General features: G+C 41.3%; 1 protein-coding gene and 2 long non-coding RNA genes across 5 annotated transcripts in view; 2 read left to right on the forward strand and 1 right to left on the reverse strand.

The window, feature by feature from the left end:
* ME3 (malic enzyme 3) overlaps positions 1-19,628 on the forward strand; it is a 125,631-nt gene that overhangs the window by 20,303 nt on the left and 85,700 nt on the right. The window lies entirely within an intron of this gene.
* On the reverse strand, positions 9,074-9,793 carry LOC112986679 (uncharacterized). Its single transcript, XR_003260096.2, has 3 exons — positions 9,596-9,793; positions 9,237-9,366; positions 9,074-9,150 (listed from the first exon to the last, which is right to left on the reverse strand). It is a non-coding gene; the product is annotated as an uncharacterized LOC112986679 (long non-coding RNA).
* LOC135327176 (uncharacterized) lies at positions 12,570-18,541 on the forward strand. The gene is made up of 2 exons (XR_010387330.1): positions 12,570-15,009; positions 16,474-18,541. It is a non-coding gene; the product is annotated as an uncharacterized LOC135327176 (long non-coding RNA).

Below are 19,628 nucleotides of genomic sequence, written 5' to 3' on the forward strand. Positions count from 1 at the left end.
CATGAGTCTTCTTTCTCGCCTGTGCATTTTATGCTTCCTGAGGAAACAGACTTCTAGAAGAAGTTACAGAGTAATGGTGTTCTTTAACTTGACTTCTAGAAAATTTCAGTCAGAATGACTGGCATGTATCAGGAGCTGTTATTTCGGATGCTGAGAACTGGCAACACAAGTGGTTAATCCAGAAATTGCGTTCTGCTGATCATTGCCACATGGAACGTTGTTCATCATCACAGAGTGATACTTCTCCTGTGGACTGGTCTTCCTCAATGCTTATTAGGATGAAAGCTAGGAAAGTAATTACAGATAACTTTATTCAATTATATTAATCTTTTTAGTTTTCAAATTTTATTACTTTATTTCATTCCCTAATTATGTCTTTTAATTCTTGGGCTCATAATTCATTTACTCTAACAAGTTACAGTTTACGGTACGTTGCTTGCTTCTGCTCATCTGAAGTGTGCAGCTCTTTCAGAAGGGAAAAAAGAGCTAAAGCCGATCAGCGAGGTCCCTTTTCTGCGGCAGAGTTGCTCAGAACTCCAGGACTTTTAGTGATTTATGATTGAAAGGTACCTGCAAAAGGTGTCCTCAGAGACCTGTGTGTGGAAGAGATCCCAGGTACAGGACTCGTAGTCTTGGTGGACCTCCGAAAAATACTGCTTTGTCAGCTCTGTAAGAAGTAATGACTTCATTAGTGATTTAATCATGTTGGTTTGCAGTCTGTGTGGACACTCTGGACTCTTGCTAACCTGCAGAGGCAATAAACTTTAGCAAGGCTGGAAGATCGGATTAGGCCATCAGGGACTGTAACATCTTAAATAACAGCAGCTAAACCCACCAGCATTTATCTTCAGGGCCTTGTGGCACACATTCTGCCCTAAAGCAAATGCTTACGCTTGAACATAAAACTTTACCACAGTGTCAGTTGACAGACTCTGACATGGCCCTTTTCTGAGTTGCGGTACAACCTCCTCTTTGTGGGTGTTTGCGTTTTGGAAGAGTTTGCTACGTCTCTGAAGGAGCTTGACTTTTGTCAGCTCTCCTTTCTACAAATACAGGATATGTCTGTGTACAGAAAGAGAAAATGTTTGCGGGTAGGGATTTCGTTTGTTTGTTTGTTTTGAGGCAGGTCTCCCATTCATTAGATCACCAAGAAAAGCCTGGTGCTTTATGCTCAGCAAGACCCAGTTGAGAAGCATCATTGGTGTTTGTGTAGCGTTGCTCACAGATCTGCCGTGGGGGTGGGTACCTAATTGCGTGATGCACACTTTAACACTTGTAACCGTATACAGCACTTGTACTGTGCTGTAATTTAACACCTCAGAAGGGCACTGGATTCTTCTTAGATGTATTAAGTGTTTTTCAAGAGGCACTGCATTTTAATTTCTAGCTTCCTGGGTTTATAAGACACCAGTTTTGTCTTGATGTTCACCTGAGGGAAACAGGTACGTAAATCCTCTTAAGTGTTGTTAGGTGGCTGCATGTAGATATGAGAGTAGAGTAGGGTGTTTGATGGGCTTTATGCTGTTTTTTAAAGCATGGACTCTATTGCCAATTTTGATTAAATGATGATTGCGTCTTGCTAGTCTTTTCAGTGACTTTTCAGACAGTCAGCCTCTTTTCTGTAAATCCTTCTGTGGCCACAGAGTTTCTCCACTAGCTGACGTTTGCAAGATGTCCTGATACATTTAGGTGTTTTCTGTGTGTTTGTGTGTGCTTATAGGATAAACCTGTGGAAGATGCAGATGCTTTCTAATCTTGCTTTCTATGCAGTAAAAGTTCTTTCTGATTATCTTTGCATTAACAGTGTTCTTGTATCCAGCAGTTCAAATTGCAAAACCACTCTTTCACGTATTACATTATGGCCTGTGCAGCTAAAGCCCATCATACACATCTCACTGTTAGTGGTGCTGTTTCCATAGCATTACCGGTACCATTTCAAAGCTTGTTTCAGCATTTTGCCTAGCTGTTGTGGCTGGAACTGCATCATCTCTCATTTACAGAACACGCTATAGTTAGCGTAGGGGTTTTCAGCCAAAACTCATGCTAAATGTCATTTGGCTCTTTCAGCAGGGTTTGGCTGGTCAAGCTGACTCTATTATGTCCTCCCTCCACCCACCCTCTGATTTGTTTTCCCGTGTTCCACAGCTTGGACAAGAAAAATCTGAAAGTGAAGAAATCTCAGAAATTCCACTACTTCGTTCCCAGTTCTCTGTCATTAGGAAATCCAATTCCCCCTGGATAATAACCACCTCAGCGCAAAGTTTATATTGTAGAGAAAGTGCAACGTGGTGTTGGTGTTAAAATCAAGTCCGTGATGTACAGCTGCTTGTCACATTCTGGATGCTATTTCAGTGCTTTATGAACTACTAGAACATACTTCTGCCTTTTTAGAGGATCTTGTTACAAGCCACTGCTTGGTAATTGGAGAATTGCCGTTTCTGTACAAGCTGTGTGGTAAGACCCCTGGCACATGTCCCAGGTCTGCAATGAATTGGCGGGGGAGAGTCTATGCAGAAGATGCCTGTGGAGAACCGCACAGCAAAACACAGTATGAAAAAGAAAAAAGGAGACATTCAAACTGATTTGGGGTGTGTTTATATTCTGCCAAACAAATGGCTCTTCATATTCTACCTTCTCTTGTCCCTCAGGTAGCTTGATAATTTTACTCCTTGGATATGTCTTCGTGGCTTGAATTAGACCAGACCTTTTATTCTACTATCGTAGTCTTACAGATGCTTATGTAGCAGATGCTATACCAGAGGCTTAGGGGGAAATGGGAATAGGCAAGCAAGCAATGGCACTTCCAAACAATGCTTCCTGCCTCCAGCGGTTTGTGGCTCAGGGACCTCCTAGCTTAAAGGTGGTATCACTGTATTTAATAGCCACTGAAAGATTTTTTTCCCCCCTTTGTTAAATGTTTTTTAACTCCATATTAATGAAGTAGCATACAAGGCAAGGAGTTCTTTAAGAAGATTGAATGTTATATAAAGAAAAATCTCTTTTTAGTTTGAACCTGCAGTTTGATGGTATTGTTTGATGCCTCCTGGTTCTTGTATTAGCAAAGACTGTGAATAACCACAGATTTCTCTGTCGCTCCAGGAGAAACAAGATTTCTAGCAATGGCTGAAAAGAGACTGTTAGAGAACCTCAGCACCTGGAACTGTTGGATAGGCCCTCAGGACTCTTATGGTGGTGGGATGAAGGCTCTGCGGTAGGACCAGGTGTGCTAACGTAATTTAGTTTCTCACACTTAGGAAACAATTATTAGGGCTAACTAGATAGGATGGAGATCCTTTATTATCAGGTTTTCTGCTTTCTGTAATGAGTGATGCTCATACGTTCACAAACATCTCAAAACTCAAGATGTTCCTGCATCTCAAAAAACATTTTTTCCAGTGTGTGATGCAAGAGAACAGGACTTAGATTCAGGAGATACGAATTCTCTTTCAAGCAGATTAGTTTTGAGTTATCCTGAGGTTAAAAAAAAAAAAGGGGGGGGGGTCGTGAGGGGTGATCACCAAAAATGGCTACACCTAAAATTAATGAATTTTAAAAGGAATTGGTTCTCATCTAGTTGCTTAAATTCTTGCAGGAAATTAGTGGAAAAGTTGGAAATAGGGAGAATGGAGACTTGATGGTGAAAAGCCTTGATGTGGTGGAGTAGAGCTAGAAAATGAATTTGAAAAGTGCAGTTATGTAAAGTCAATTTTCCTATTTCATAATAGAGTAGGAATTCAAAAGTAATGTCCTTAACACAACTCTGCAGTGAAAATTACATTATAGAAACTGAAGCCGTAATTCCAAGGGAATCATATAAGCACGTATTCTATAGCTTCCAAAGACACTTAGTAACAAATTGAAATGATTGAATTTCAATACAAATAGTTGTCTGTTTAGGAGAGTAAATAATACCATGGTAGCAAAGCTATAGAGATAAACCTTAAGGGTCTTTACAGCAGTTTTTATAGGTTTTTATTAAAAAAAAAGTGTAAAACACATTCTTTCCTAAAAAGAGAGTCCCTGTCTATTTTCTGTAATAATGTACTCTGAGCCTGGTTTTAATTTAAAATAAATAAATAGCTGTGCCACTTTGCCACTTTGGGCTTGAAGTTTGCACACATTTTGAAGTCATCTACTTCACAGCGAGCTCAGAGGATTCGTTATTAGCTGGTAAGGCAACGAATGCAAAACCAGCAGGTTCATCCCAGCAGCCTCGGCTGACGCTCCCCTCGGACGTTACACCTGCGGATCTGCAGGAGCAGACCCGAAAGCTCATTTATGCTCCCAGTCCACGTACTTTATCTTACTGGGCACTCCTTTCCTGCCTGTGTCGGTTCATTGAGCCCTGCTACATTGGGCACCAGCTTCAGTTCTGCAGAGCATGTGAAAGAAAATAAAACTGAAAATTAGAACTGAGGAAAAAATTCTGACATTCAGAGAAATATGGAGAAGGAAAGCCCTGATCCTTCAATCAAAAGGGGAGCTTTCTTGCACTCAAATGCTGGAATTTAAATATAGAGATGAGCTGAGGGCAGGAGGGGAGACTGGATGACTTTCAGTACTGTCCTGGCAGTGACACTGTGTCTATGAAGACACCTGTGAAGGAAGGTGTGACCAGCAGCACTCATCTGCTGCCCAAAGATGCAGCCCTGGTACTTTTGAATCTAAAATGCATTTCTGTCATGAATTCTTTGCTGCAGACTTTTACACCCCAGAGGCCTAAGCAGTCCTCCTGGAGCATGCTTCCAAGCCTCTTCCTCCAGGAAAACCTCTAGCTCCATGATGTTTCATCTGTCTTGGCTAGTTGCCACCAAGGTTGGCTTTTGTCTTATTTTGTCTTTCAGACTGTAATTATTGCCTGTGTTATAGTTGTCATTATTCACCACACTTGCACTTAGGGAATATGACCTGCAATTCTTTTTGTAGGTCTCTCTTGATTTGTGTCCAAGCGCGAGGAATTGAGTCGTTTTGTCCTGAAGCCTACTTTAAAGTTGGAAATACACTGAGAATTATTAGTCATCTTTTCTAGTAGGGTTGAAAGTGCTAGACAAGCAATCAACCCAGTGTCTTTGTGAACAGAAATAGCTAGAGATACCCAATCAGTTCTAAGCTGAGAATTTAATTTGGGGTTTCATTTATTTATTTACTTTTATTGTTTAAAATATTTTTCTTTACAAAAATCTCTTTCAGAAATTTTCAGTGGAACGCTTTTGTTCTAAGTTCAGCTTTTGGTTAAAGTGAGATATTCGACTTGTCTTGGTCTTATTTTACTTACTCTTTTTTTAAAAAAAGGTTTTGATTTTGGTCACTAAATACGATAAAAGGATACCTGCTGCTTTTTGCTCCTCTTCCCTTTGCCACATTTCAGGGTTTTTTTTAAGTTGCTCAGACTTAAGGTAGAATAATGAAAAGGGAGATTAAAATGTGGGAGGATGAGGGAACTGACAAATATATTTCTTTTCACAAAGGGGAATAGGAGAGGAGGGAATAAAGTTTAAATAAGAAATCCAACCTCCCGCAGGGGTCCTACAGGCAAAGATAAACTCACTGAACACAACCAGCTGGGTTTTTTTGTGTGTGTGATCTGTCTGAGGCAAAAGGAGAATATGGAAAAGGAGAATTTCTTAAAAATAAATGTACTTTGTAATTATATTATCTAGAGCTGTACTGCCTACATGACCTGGGGTCCCATGGTGCTAATTATTGTTAATTCATGTATTGGAAGACACCATGCCTACTTTCTACCACTGCCAGGGGAGAGAAGCAGGAGATAGGAAAGGGAAAGATGCAGATGATGGACCCAAGATCATGAGGTGCTTGGCCTTGGTTCCTTCAGGCAGAGGAACAACGACGCAGAGCCTCAGTCCATCAGCGTCGGTGCAGAACTTCAGCAGGATCGGAAAATCTGGCTTGCCTGGCTCAGGTCAGCTTGCACAGCCTGCCACATCTAGGCAACAACAGCTATTTTATTTGTGTATCTTCTTGGTCATTTTGTTATAAAAATCTTGGTTTGCTAGAGGTTTCTATAAAGTATGTTCACCTTACTTAGATAATTCATCCCTTTCATTCTGTAAAGTGAGCCTATCTAAATGATGAGATAACAGGTTGCATTTCAATCACGTTATTCTCTTTGCTCTGTCAAACCTGCCTGTCTTTCGTTAGCTGCTGAGAAGGCAGGGTCATGAGCAAGCTGACATAATTAGACCTGCTTTGAGCAGGGATTTGGACTAGATGAGCTCCGGAGGTCCGTTCCAAAACCTAAATTAGTCTATTATTCTATGACTTACTCATTTAACTGAAGGAGAATCTACTTCAGTAAACCGTATTGCAGTATTTGAGGTTTTACCTCCGCCTAGTAGAGCAGCTCTGTCCTTGTGCTTGAAGCCATGAGCTCAAGGGTCTAAAGACTGTTTTAAATCTGGCTATTAAAAACAAATTGGTTTGTTTCTTTTTATTTAGCTCAGCATTAGTTGATACTTTGTTGACACTTAAGGGATATAAAATTTAGGAATTTAACGTTCTGTAATGTTTATTTTTCAAGTGAGACCAAATTAAACTACAACTTTTGGCAGAAAGCATATTTTTTTTATCTGTGCCAAGCAGAACTGTTGTTTCATTTTTCCTTCCCTGTTCCAGCACAGGGCTCTCAAAATTAAAAAACTCTGAGTCTGCAGAGCATCTCTGAAGCCATGAGAAGCAAGGACATCACTCTTTTTGGCTAGGTCTTCACAGATAACTTAACCCATTCTTGGACTCCAAGAAATACTTTAACAGTTTGTTTTCACACACACAGGTCTCTGATTCATTTAAAACTTGAAGCCAGTGCTTAACCTGTTTTCCACTACAAATATTTGGGCCATTGCTTAAGATCAGAGTCTGTGTTCTTGATATAGCGCTATAGGGATGTAAAAAAATGAATTCCGAGAATAGCATCTCTTGAGAGTGCTTTGTTTATGTTAAAGCCAGGTGGACAGATAGCAGCTACCATTTCACTTCTCAGAGGTGCCGAGTTAAGATCCTTACAGATAGCACTTCTGCACCAAATTTCATCCGTTTTTTGCAACAATTTTTCAGACTCATTTTTTATTTTAAAATTATTTGTATGTAGGTGATTTCCTTGTTTCTCTAAAAGGCCATTAGGAAGGTCTCTCAGCATATTTTAGAGATAGGAGAGAGCAGAGCAACTGGGCTTCCAATATTTAGATATCACCTGCCATCTAGAAAGGCTTAATTCACAGTAAGGTGCAAGTCTGGACCTGAATTTGTGGTGCCTGAGCTGACTCAAACCTCCCCCCACTCAATAGCTTAGAGATCAGGTTAGGTAGCTGGAGTTGTGATGGACTCTGTACAATCTGGATTGGAATTTCAAGTCTAAATAGGAAGAATATAATACTGGGTCCTTAAAATTGGCGCCTCTACCAGGACAGTGACTCTGACTACATAAAATGAGATCAGAGGGGCAGAAAATACAATTGTACATGGAGAACCCAGTTACCACCATATTGGTTCTTTCGTGTCTTGTGAAACGTTTGCCTTCAGATGAAACTTGGATACTCCATCAGTGGTTGTTTCATTCAGCAGCTGACCAATGTGCTGCACAAATGAAAATGCAATCCTTGACTAGGTACTAAGTAACGGGGCAGATCTGACTGAAAACTTTGCAGTTTTAAGTTCCACTGAGTGACTACAAAGTATTTTAGATTCAGCAGCCTATACATATAGCAAAGGCCAAACATGCACCACAGTTGGGCTCAGCTTCTAAAAAGTTAACTATGTAAAAATGAGGAACTTGGATAAAAGTCAAAAGGGACTTTTAAGAGGATTAACTCCTTACAGGAGATATGGAGACTCTCAACACTACCTCACTAGAAGCACTGATATGTATCACCTTTCAGGAAAGGTTTGGAAAACAGTCAAAGGGAGCAGGTGTCAGTAAACAGCAAAGTAAATCAGGTCATTAAAAGCTGGGAAGGCAGTCTTCAAAAAGCTGAAATTGCATTCAGAAGATGAAAATGGGAAGAGTCCTAATCCTTGGTAGATGAAATATAAAATATAATTAATCAGATCAAAAAGCAGGAGCAACTAGCTGAAAGACTCAAAACTAAGTCTTTCAAATACATCAAGCCAGCCAGAGAGTCTGTAGGATCAGTTGATCATCACAGTTTAGAAAGAGCAGTCAGAGATTACAGGCACCTCATTGCAGAGAAGCCAAATTAATTATTTGCATTGGTAAGCACTGTGGAAGAAACTCGTGAGACTGCCAAAAAGCTTTTTGGGGTGAACTCAGGACAGAATCTGTCTAAAGTTGAAGTAACTGTGGAAAAGGTTATGATCCAGATAAACACAATAAATGTTCACGGACCAGTGACCTGATGGTGTGCACCTAAGAGCTCTAGGGGAACTCAGGGATGAAGTAGTTGTATTACAGCAGTACGTATCTCCACTTAAAGCTTTGTCAGTAGCTGAAGACTAGAAGATAGGCAATGGAGGCCAGCCTTAAGTTAAAGAAGATTCCAAGGGAATGTGAGGAACTACAGGCCTGCAACATCTGCACTGGCAAATTAGCAGAGACTATATAATCAAGGATGGAATGAGTAGATGTTTCGATAAATACAATCTGTTCAGGAAGAATCTGTGTGGGTTCTGTAAAAGCTTCCATAAACCCCTTGGTTTATTAATCTCTGAAGGGATCAGCAAATATGTGGGTAACGTGGTTTGGTTGGTATAGTCTGTTCAGATTTTGAAAAGCTTTTGATGCAGCCCTCCCCAAAGGGTTTTTAGGAAACAAAGCAGCAGTGATACAAGAGGGAAAATCCTGGCATGGGTATATCCTTAATTAAAATATAGGAAACAAAGAGTTGGAGTGAGTGGAGGAAAGTTGCCAGTGAAGTTCCAGAGAAGTCTGTTCTGAGATCCGTCCTGTTCAGCTTGTTCATAAGAGACCTGAAAAAAGGGATGCCCTGGAAAAGGTCCAGAGAAGGGCAGCAAGGATGATCAAAAGTGAAGAATCGCTTCCATATAAGGAATATTTGACCGTATTAGGACTCTTCAATTTCAAAAATCATTAGCGGCATAGAGAAGAAAGATGAAGATGACTTTTATTTTCCCAGACTTTATGAAATGTAGAATATCATTTTCCTGGATTATGTCCTGGAAAAAAAAAAGTAAAACAAGGAGATTGGTATGTCGCAAGTTTCCTCTTAAACTTGTTCATTCTTTATCAAATTCCTTATTACCTTAATTTTTAGGACCTGAACTTGAGATGTGATAGGTTTATTTGCTTGGTTTTGGTGTTTTTGTTTTCATTTTGTTGTTTAAGTCCTGGCCATCTGCAACTCCAGCTGAAGTCATGTTTGCTCCAAGTATCTGAAAATCAGACACAAAGCATTTAAAAATGAGCACTCAAAATTAGTGACAGTTTTCAAAATATTTGGTCTAAGTGTGTGGTAAGGAATTTGATGTCATAGCTAGCAAACTGAACTCAGACGTCCTGTGTACAGGATTGCTGCTCCAACAACAGGATGGCACACTGGAGTATATCAAAAGCCTGATGGAAGAGTTAAGGTATGTTCCCGAGCAGTGACAAAAGGCTTACCTGGTTGCTGCCACTGGTAATGTTCAGGAAGGCTTTGCTCTCCAGAGCTTCTGATTCAGTGCTTTCACCAAGTGAACATCTGGATATCAGTTCTTTTTACTCACATTGTATCTAAACAGGCAGGTCCAGGGGGACTTGAGCTTTCCCTCCTGTGCTAGAAAACTGGCGAGAAATAACGTAGCTCTGCTTTGGAAGTCTGAAGCCATATTAGTCACTTATTAAGTGACCCACTGCTTAGTTTCCAGAGCAGAGCAGACTTGGGTTCATGTAGCCTGGAACATGGGAGGAGCAGATTTGTGCTCTTTCAGGTAGACACACAGTACAGCCTACAGATCACTGATAGTCTTCAAAAGGATATACATAATAAATCTGCCAGAAGGAAATGCTTAAGTGAGGGAAGGCATTTTCAAGTTTATTTGTATTGGTGGAAAAAATAATATTTGAAGTGGTTTGCATTCAGTGGGTAAATAAGCGATCAAAAGATTAGAAGCAGCCAAAAATATTTCAATATGCACTCTCTTTCAAGTTTACACTGTTCCCCTCCTGCATTGTACATACTTGTTTTCTGTGAATGCACATGAGAGTTAGATCAGCGAGGCCAATGTGGATCTGATATAAAGATACAAAATCTTTAATGTGTCTGATCCTGAGTTCTTATTTTCACTTAGCCTTATTTTACCCTGTTGTTATGTTACTGATTTCAGTGGAGTTGCCCCAGGTATCACTGATAAGTGATACAAGAATGAGACCGGATAATGAGAACTAGGCCCTCTATCAAGGGAAGACTGTTCCCTTAACTGTTGCCAGAAGGAGAGCAGCACTCATTTCCAACCCAACCCAACTGTTGCTGACATTTATTTGCAAGGAGAGTTGTTGCAGAAATATTGGGGTTTATGCTGATCAAAGGGATTCCTGTAAGTCGTATGAGCCAAAGTATTGGGGCTGTTAACTTCTTCTCTGTGGATCATGTAAAGGACTTCATTAAAGGGGAGTGGGCATTAAATCACTGTCACAAACATAAAATCTTATTGTGTTCATGTGTGATAAAATTAAAGATTTCAGACATTCAAATAAGGATCAGCCCATACTCATGTGAATCACTGAACAGGAAATGCTGTTAGGCAAGATCCTGAACTTAACTAATGAATTTTGATATATATATTAAAATGTTGAGCTACATAGTGCTATGATTGCAAATGGTTGTGTTCAAGGACCATGAAAACTGTCTAAAAACAAAATTTTGCAACGAGCAGAATGTGAAGGTTGCTCATATTTGGCAAAAAAATGTTTGTCTTCACTTGGGGCAATGTGTTTGTAATTAAGACACAAGTAAAGACTCTTGGATAGACTTGGGTCTCCGAAGCACATACCATACTTTCAGACTGAATAATGCACTAACCCTGTTGCATGTGCAGTCGCAGGAAAGGATATTTTCACAAGATGCTCAGCAAATAGGTCAAAAACCAGCCCACAGTTCTGAATGCCCAAACCTTGTTAAAATCTGTCCTTTGAATGATTGACTTCTTCCCAGGACATTTAGTTAATTGATATTAATTTTTGAATGATGGAATGTGACAGTGTTTCCAGGGTCAGTGACTGGTTTACACTCCTGCTCTTTGCCTTCAGGCAATGGTTTATCATCAGCTAAAGAAACCTGAAGATGTTTGTCTGTTGTCCCATCAGTCCCCAAGCCAGGAAGGAAGGTTTGCAGGAAGCTATAAAGCTCCACTGCAACTTCAGAGAACTACTCAGCTTATGTTTGAGAATATTTGTCACCTCACTCTGGTTAATGAATTGCTCTTCCCAAAAGCTGCCCTGCAACTATCAAATCACTGGGAAATTGCTTTATTACCAGGCAAAATTTAAGGGTAAGAATTAGGTTTGGCCATTTTCTTGGTGGAATGAATTTATGATTGTAATGCTTCGAACACCAAAATAAGAAAATCATAAGAAAATGCAATTTAGACAGTATTTAACAAACATCCTTCTTTTTCTGCATCAGTGTCTTGGCTCACAGCAGCTGACTTCTCTGTCCAGCTCACCCAAGGCTGGTTTGCCAAAGAGTGGTCTCTCTTCTTTCTGTTGTCCGAGATAGCTGCTGTACCCCACAGTCTCTCTGAGTAACACTTTGCCTTCTTTAGATGGAGCAAGGTTTCCTCCTTTCTCTCTCCATCTTTTAGGCTTCTTGTTTTGGTTTGTTTTTTTTTTCAATATGATTTCTACCTTAGGATTTACATTAAATGCATCTCCAAAATATCTCTCTTTTGCTCCCTTTGCATCTAGGCTTTGGGCTCTAATTATACAAATCTGGGGCACCGTTCCTGCACACGGCTTCTAGACCGGGCTTCTCCCACCCTTGCTAACCTTTTGTAACTGACTGTGTTCCCCACTGTGTTCCCCACAGTTAACGTATCTTTTCTGGCTTTAAGCTGATTTTTCCTGTTTACAGCTTTCATAAGACCCAGGATGTTTAAATGCACACGGGTCTCTGGGTTTATCATCTGGAGGCTGCTGCAAACGTTTCATACTTTGCACACAGTGTAGTAACGTAGATGACAGATTTGGCATCGACTGCTTTCCTAAAATACTCTCCCCATCTACGTACCCTCTCTTCTTGTTTGTGGATTTAGCTATTACAGCAACCATGGATTGCTTTATTGCATCTGAGTGTGCTCTCCTTAAGGCATAAGAAGATTGTGTTCTACCAACTCCGCAGTGCTTTTTCCTTTGAGGATGAAAATAGAGAATTTCAATATGCAGTATGAATGTTATTTTTATATTACAGTGACACTCAAAATCTCTAGGAAGGCAGTGCTTCTAGGAACTTTAAAATCGAGCCATTTCACACTGTCACTAATATCTGTACTATGTCTCATTTGTGATTTATTGTCACTTTACTTTTCATCCACTCTGGCAATGTACATTTGATATGAAAATGTTGCTTTTTCCTAATGTATAGGAGAGAAGGGATTTCTTATGTTAAAACTTTCTTTTCCATTCACCACCATATCACACAGAAAATTTAAATCCCTTAACAACAAAAGATTTAAAGGCAGTGTATCTCTACAGTCTCTACATTGTGTTTGTCATCCAGAGCCTGGGTATGTGTCTTACTTAGATATCTGTTGCCATTGAATGAAAAATTGCTATTAGCTAGCCCCTTTTTCTAACTCTTTAATAGTTTCTCAGTTAAGGCATTTCCTACCTACAAGCATTTATTTTGCCAGCTGTTTCTGTGCCTGTATGCATTTATGGACGAAAAACTGCTTGCAAAAGTTAGAACCAGACTGAGAACTAAACTATATCCCCATGTCAGCATGATTTCAGCTCTATTGAAGTTAACGGGAAGTTAGTGCAGGCATTTACACAAAAGTTTTCTGACTTCTGGGCCATCCTGCAGATAAATAGTTATTGCGTCATCTGTGATCCTAATGTAACCAGGGAAACTGAACAGAGGGTTGTGGAAGAGAGGATAGAAAGAGAGCAGAAAAGGAATTGGTGCAGCATGTCATAAACATGGACAGTGCTGCCCAGAGATTTAAAATGTGTTTGTCATCTCCTTTCGTCAACTTTTCTCTGAGACTGTTTACTTAAGAGCTCCTCAGCTATTGCCAGGAATGCAGTTACACTATTTTAGGCTGTATGTACTGGATAAAGCCCAAAGCCATTCCCACAGTGGGTGAGGGAGGCTTTGGGCTAGTGTTTCGATGCTGCAGTGCTGTGGTCCACCAAACTCTGCAGGTATTTAGAAGGAAACCTCTTTGCTCTGAGGTGGTCTCTGAGATAATGAGCAAACATTTAAATGTAGCTTTGTTGTCTGGTCATGTTTCTCACTTGTATAAACTGCACCTCTTAAAAGAAAACCCCCACCAAATCAGATGTAAAGATGAGGAGAGAGGAGAAATTTTGAAGTAGAGGGAGAAGGCAGTAGACATCAGAGGCTGTAGGGCAGATAGAGGGGTGGAGCGGATATAAATTTAGCTTCTTTTCGTCTGTGTTGCATGTCACTATTGCTTCTGCTGAATCATTGGGTCTTGCTTTTTTAACTAATTACCCACTGGTTATATGTGTGAAGATAGAGCAGATACAGAGAAAATACAGGAAAGAAAGATTTTATATAAGCTTCTGCAAAAAAGTACTTCTTTATTCAACCTGGTAAGCTATGGGGACCATAATGCTTTCCCTGCTATATCTGTGAATGCTTTCTGTATACTTCATGGCCTCTACTCTCAATCTAAACAAATCAACTTAAACTTAAACAGCCTTGTGAGTGAACTCTTTTCAACCTTCCTGTCCAGAAGGCAAAGCCCCTCTCATTAGTAATTGCAGATGGAACAACTACGGTTTGTCTGGCCTACGTTCTTTGTACCAGGTCTTTGGTTTTTTGTTATTGGACTAAAGGATGAAAAAATAGTAGTAGCTTTCTAGGGGGGCGAAGAACCAAGACAACCTTCTTTAGAACCACCTGGGTCGGATTCCACCAGGACAGAATTTGGCGCAAGTGGACACAGCTCCGCTGCTGATGGGGCTGGTTTTGTCCTGCCTGGAATTTGAGAAACGGGCTGCTTCTTGTGCTTTCTTCACTCTGCTGCTTATTAAGAATTTGACCTTTTGAGAGGTCAGTGTCTTCCTGCACCCCAGAGTCTCATAGGTGAATGGATATTCTACTAAATCTTCAAATACAGATTAGCCCTGGAGCTGTTTTAAGGAGCAGCATCTTCTCTTCTGCTTGTGGCTGACTTGCTGCCACTCCTCTGTGGCTTTCCATGTTGCACTGTCTTTCATTTCTGTAAGCACTTTTTGTTGAGACTCCAACATTTATGTCTGCTTTCAGCTGTTAGGCATCCAGCTTGTGTTGAAATCCTTGTGCTAGTTAGCCTCATTTCATTCAGGTGTTCTTCTGACAGTTACTTAATTTTTCCCATTGCTCTCTACTAGGTGAAACAGGGTCATTTGTTCATAGTTAGGAGCTTTCCAACTAGTACAGTAGTTTAAAGCAAACGTATTTTTTCCTTAGAGCTTGCTCATGACCTGATGTCAATGTGAAAGGTTTCAGAAAGACTGTTTTGGCTGCATGGCAGGCTGCCGGTCAGCGCACATGCCTAACCTGATCACCCGCTGGGTCGGAAGGGGAATTCTTCTGTCAGGAGCTGTGCGCAGAGCTAGGAGCGTTTCGGAAGGAGGGGAGCATTCCCATTCCTCAGGGGCATCAGCTACCTGTGGCTGCAGTGACGGACACGCAACACCGGCCGTGCCAGCAGCAGTTTAATCGGGGACCGGTTTGGCTGTGGCTTGTAGGCATGCCTCTCTTTGACTCCCTGTTCACCACACTTGTGAAACATTCCCCAGGAAGAAACCCCGACGTTCAATTCTAACCTGCGGATTTAAAGCCCCTTCGTTTTCTTTCTGGCTGGGTGAGTCGAGGGCACTGTGGTCTGTAGCTCCCCACAGTGGGAGATCTTTGGTAATGCTTTAGGCTTGAGTGGGTTTGCAGGACTGGGGGGGAGCTGGGCTTTTTGTTTTTTTAACCATCTCTGCACTTGGCCTGTTTCACCCTTTGCAGGAGGTAAAATATGTCCCAAGTAATGAGATTTTTTGTCAATTTGTCTGTGAGGTTCAAAGCAGCTGAAACGCTTGGTAGCTTTTGTCTCCTGTTTGGGAAAGAAAAATGCAGCTCCCAAATTCCTGCTGTGCTGCTGGTGAGTGAAATCTGTCTTGAATTCCAGGAGTACCTCGATGAGGGCAAGGAGGGGAATGGCTCTCATCTACACAGGGGACAAGCGCACAGGCGTCTGCAACCCAAATAAAATCCTGAGTCATAGGTGAGGGGGGAAGAACTTAAAAACAGATTTTGACTTTCTTTGGGCCAGTACCCTAGGTTTAAGTTAAGGGTCAGCTCAAGTGAGACGGTCAACATTATTCTGGGGTTTGGGTTGGCCTTTCTGGTGAGCAGTGTGTGCTGATGAGGGCACCCAGAGGGACCTTCCAACTCTGCTAGTCCCTCTTAGGTAGACACTAGGCAGGTCCTTTGGGGTTTCCCCTCATACTGTCCAAGCTGACTTCTCAGACAGGCATGGGATTTGTTGGTGACCACAGGAGAGAATGAGGTGGAGAAAATGGGAAGGAGAGTTCAATCCCACCTCCAGTTGACAGAGCAAGGCATAATATGCTGTGTCCTCCTTGAGACTGGTCATGAGCATGCTTAGTCCATGTGGGGAGGGAGTTCCCTGCGCGGGAAAGCCTGCTGCTGCTTTTTGTTTCTCTGCTGCAACAAACCAACCTTCTTTAGGACAATCTCATCCTCTGAAATTAAAACTCAACAAGGTCCTCGGGACTTGTTCCAAAATATACTGATCATGGGTAGGACATTGGTGAGCAATGGGCTGTCTTTCCAACCCGGTGCTCTTGACAGGGTGCATTGAGCTGGGGGGTCAGTTGTTTCAGTAAACTACAACCTCAGTCTAGCATCTTATAGGCCAAAGTCATATAAACTAAGTACTTTCATGGTCCATGGACACATTATGAGTGGGTGTTACATAAAAGAAGACAATCCTATGTCCATATTCCAGTCTTGCGTTGCCTCTTGAGGGTGAGATAGCCGTGAGGACTATCAGAGGATAGTCTTCCTGATCTTCACCCCATTATGTTACTGTGGCTTATGTATTTATTTTTTCATGTCTGTATGTGTGGATAATGCTTTGAAATGGGACTGTTTCTTTAAAAGTCTGATGTATTTCTTACATTTGGTGCTAATGAGCTTAGTTTTTGCATGTGTGTGTATTTATTCGCTGTCACTTGGCATATTTGCATTTTACTCAGCTGAAATAACAAGCAGCTACAGTAGTCAATCCTTTGTTCATTGTCTGTTTGTATTCCAGTTCAGTGTCTTGCTCGCGTGCCCCAGCACTGGGATTACAGCCCTCAATCCCTTCCTGTGCCGTGCGAATAACAGGGATCTTCTAGCCAGGAGGGCAGGAGACAGCCAGGAGAGGTCTCTGCGAGGAAAAAGAGATCTCTGTATGGAAAATGTGAGAACCAGTCCACTACTAGTTGAACACTGAAGCCTTTGAACTGCACGAGCAACAAGAAAATTGGAATAGTGTGAAAACACTCAGACTTCTTTTTTCCACTAGAACTTTCAGGAGTGGACAAATTTCTGTAGGTTCTTAGGTTTTATAAAATTCTCTAGATCTTGTACTCTACATATTTAAAAAAAAAAAATCAAGTGAGACTGGTTTGGTTTTGTTTTCACTTTGTTGTCCAAACTTGTTGTTTGTGTCCATGTCTGGTATAACAGAAGAGTGATTTAAGGCATGTTCTGCCACGAACACCTACCATGCGCTGGCTCGTCGTGGGAAGATAACAGCTTTCAGTATTGAGATAAATGGAGCAGACCATTCCTATCAGGCTGTTGTTTCAGGTCTGTTGCAACCATAGACAGCTACTGTGTACCTGAAGTCATGATTTCTTTTCTTTTTTTTTTTTTTTTTTTGGTCCTAGCACCCATAGATGTATGGGGTACAAGGCAGAGGACAGTCTTTCATAGGGTTCGTCATTGTGGCCCTAGGAATAACCCTGTAGTATCTCCCCTTCAGGTCAGTCCTGGCCTGGAATGGCCTAAGTATTTTTTTTGATAACATTTCAGAGTGTTCAATTCAGCTTTGATTTCTGTCCATGTTCTTTCCACAAAAGCCATAAATTGAAGGAAACAGTACGACACATCCTTATTTTCTGATTACATAAAATGTATTATACCCAGCTATAGATATTGCTGTTTTAAACAATGTGACAACTTCTGAAAAAAAGATAAAAAGCTCTAGATGGTTTGGAAAATGTATTTAAAGGAATGCTATTCAAACTGTTTTGCTATAATCATATTCAAGTAGCATAACCAGGAGTAGCTGATCAGCCTCATGGTGATTAGAATTCACACTTAAGATTTTCTACCTTCAGTATTTCATGGAAGGATTTCAAGAAGCAATATGATTTATAACCATAAAAAGAGTGTAAAGATTTATTTTTTAAATCTACCATCATTGCTTCTGTGCAATTCGACAGTGCCCCCTTTCACTGCGGCTGAGAAGTGGCCCACAGGCACTGACAAAATGATCCTTTCCTGGCAGGTTGTGACACAGGTCTGTATTACAGCTCTGGTTCTTGCCACCATTTTCTGGGTTGTAAAAGCCAAAAGCCAGCACACTGGAAGCTGCTGGTTTGCTGCGGATGCAGGTTGGTAAGGGCTTTTCTTTTAAAGAGGGTTCACGCAGCGCTGAGTGTCCAACCATTCTTGTCTTGTGAACTCACTGTTGTAACGGAGAGCTGCAATAATGTCTTTGCAAGCAGATTTACACAGATACACCCAGAACAAACATTTCCTGTCATTTTTTATCTTCTTTGTTAGATACAAACACAAACGTCTCCAAGGACAATCAAATGGGAACACTTTGAAAAAAACCCAAGCAGTGATCAAGTGCATTAACATGCAGGATCCCATTCTATTTTCCTAATTAAACTCAGTTGTATCCTCCAACCTGCGTTTTAAATGCTGAATATTTAGTGAGATTCATACTTATTCCCCCCTACCCTGGCTGCTTTCAGGCTTTGTACAGCATGTGAAAGGCTCCATTAGGGAAATGTGAAAGCACTGGGCTATGCATTGACTTGCTGCTTTGACGTTCCAGGGGGAGATGCTACTAAGCTGTAAATTACAGGATTGGACATCATTGATTTGAATTCAGATCAGTTTGGCCAGAAAAGCTAGGTTTAGCTGTTTGACCTGCCCTGACCCCTTTCTGTCCTTTGTTTAGTAAGGTACCTGATTTGTTTGCAAGTTTTTTCCAACTCTGCTGTGTGCAGAAATCTAACTATTCGAACTTTGTAGCCCTTATCTCACTCTGGTTAATTAAAAATCTTCTTGTGCCTCTTCATAATAAGAGGTTTCTAAAAGGTTTTTGTTGCTGCCTTTTTTTCCCCAGTGCATCACAGTTTCAGAAGTGTGGTTGCAAAACATACCGTTGGATTATAAAACCCATGATATTGCTGGATATTGAAGCCAACATTTAATACAGTGGTTAAAAACAATATTTACAGTTACCTGAGATGTGATTGGAAAGCTCAAGGGTTACAAACCTGCATTCTAGAAGGAAGTATAATACTCTGCTTGAATCATGGTCTATCCCAGGGCTTTCCTCGCTGTGCCTGAGGCATGAGCACTTTAGAGGGACGGAGCTAAGGGGAGCAAGGCCACCTCTGATGTGTCTCTGCTGTGCTACAGCCAGCCACTGAGGAGGCAGCAGCAGCAGTCCTGGGACAGAGGGAGAGGTGGAAGGAGGCAGGGAGGTGAGGAACATCACCCATTTTCTCAAGTGAGATCTGGTTGCAGAAAGAGTGGGAACAGCTGGCAGGGCATTGCGGTGGTTTGGGGATTTAAGAGACGTGGGTTAGTTCCCTCGATTTTCCTGTTATCTATTGAGTAACTTAGAAGAAGCCATTAGGGCATTGCTGAATAACAATAGACGGAGATCCTTCTTTTCCATTTCTAAAGGGATTTATGCTGAGTACATTAAAGCCTCAGCTAGTACATATGTAGATGCAGATAAACCCTTCAGGCACCAACTCCTGCCCTTTAGAAGAAAACTCTCTGGATGCAAAGGGTGTTTTGGACTTGCCCATTTTTTCAAACAGCTGGTGCTGGCCGTTGCCAGAGCCAGGAAGCCAGGTTGGATGGGTCCCTGGTGTGACACTGTCCTTGTCCCTGCTGTGCTGCTGCGCCTGCCCAGCTGCCGGCTCATCTCCTTCCTGCCCACACTACCTGTTTTTCCTTCAGCTCCTATAGGAGACATCCCCGTCTACTCCCTTGCTTCAGTGCTTAGCTCTTCAAAAATGGGAGGAGGGCATAGTCCTGGTGTTTTTTAGGGCCAAACTTGCTTTTATTGAAGCCCCTCAAAGTTTTGCCACTAGCTTCAGTAAGGTCAAATGTCATCTGCTGGAAATGATCCTTTATATGAATAGAAATAGACTGAGGTTTTGTAAG

Source organism: Dromaius novaehollandiae, chromosome 1 (assembly GCF_036370855.1).
Source record: "Dromaius novaehollandiae isolate bDroNov1 chromosome 1, bDroNov1.hap1, whole genome shotgun sequence".
In the NCBI taxonomy this organism is placed as follows: Eukaryota; Metazoa; Chordata; class Aves; order Casuariiformes; family Dromaiidae; genus Dromaius; species Dromaius novaehollandiae.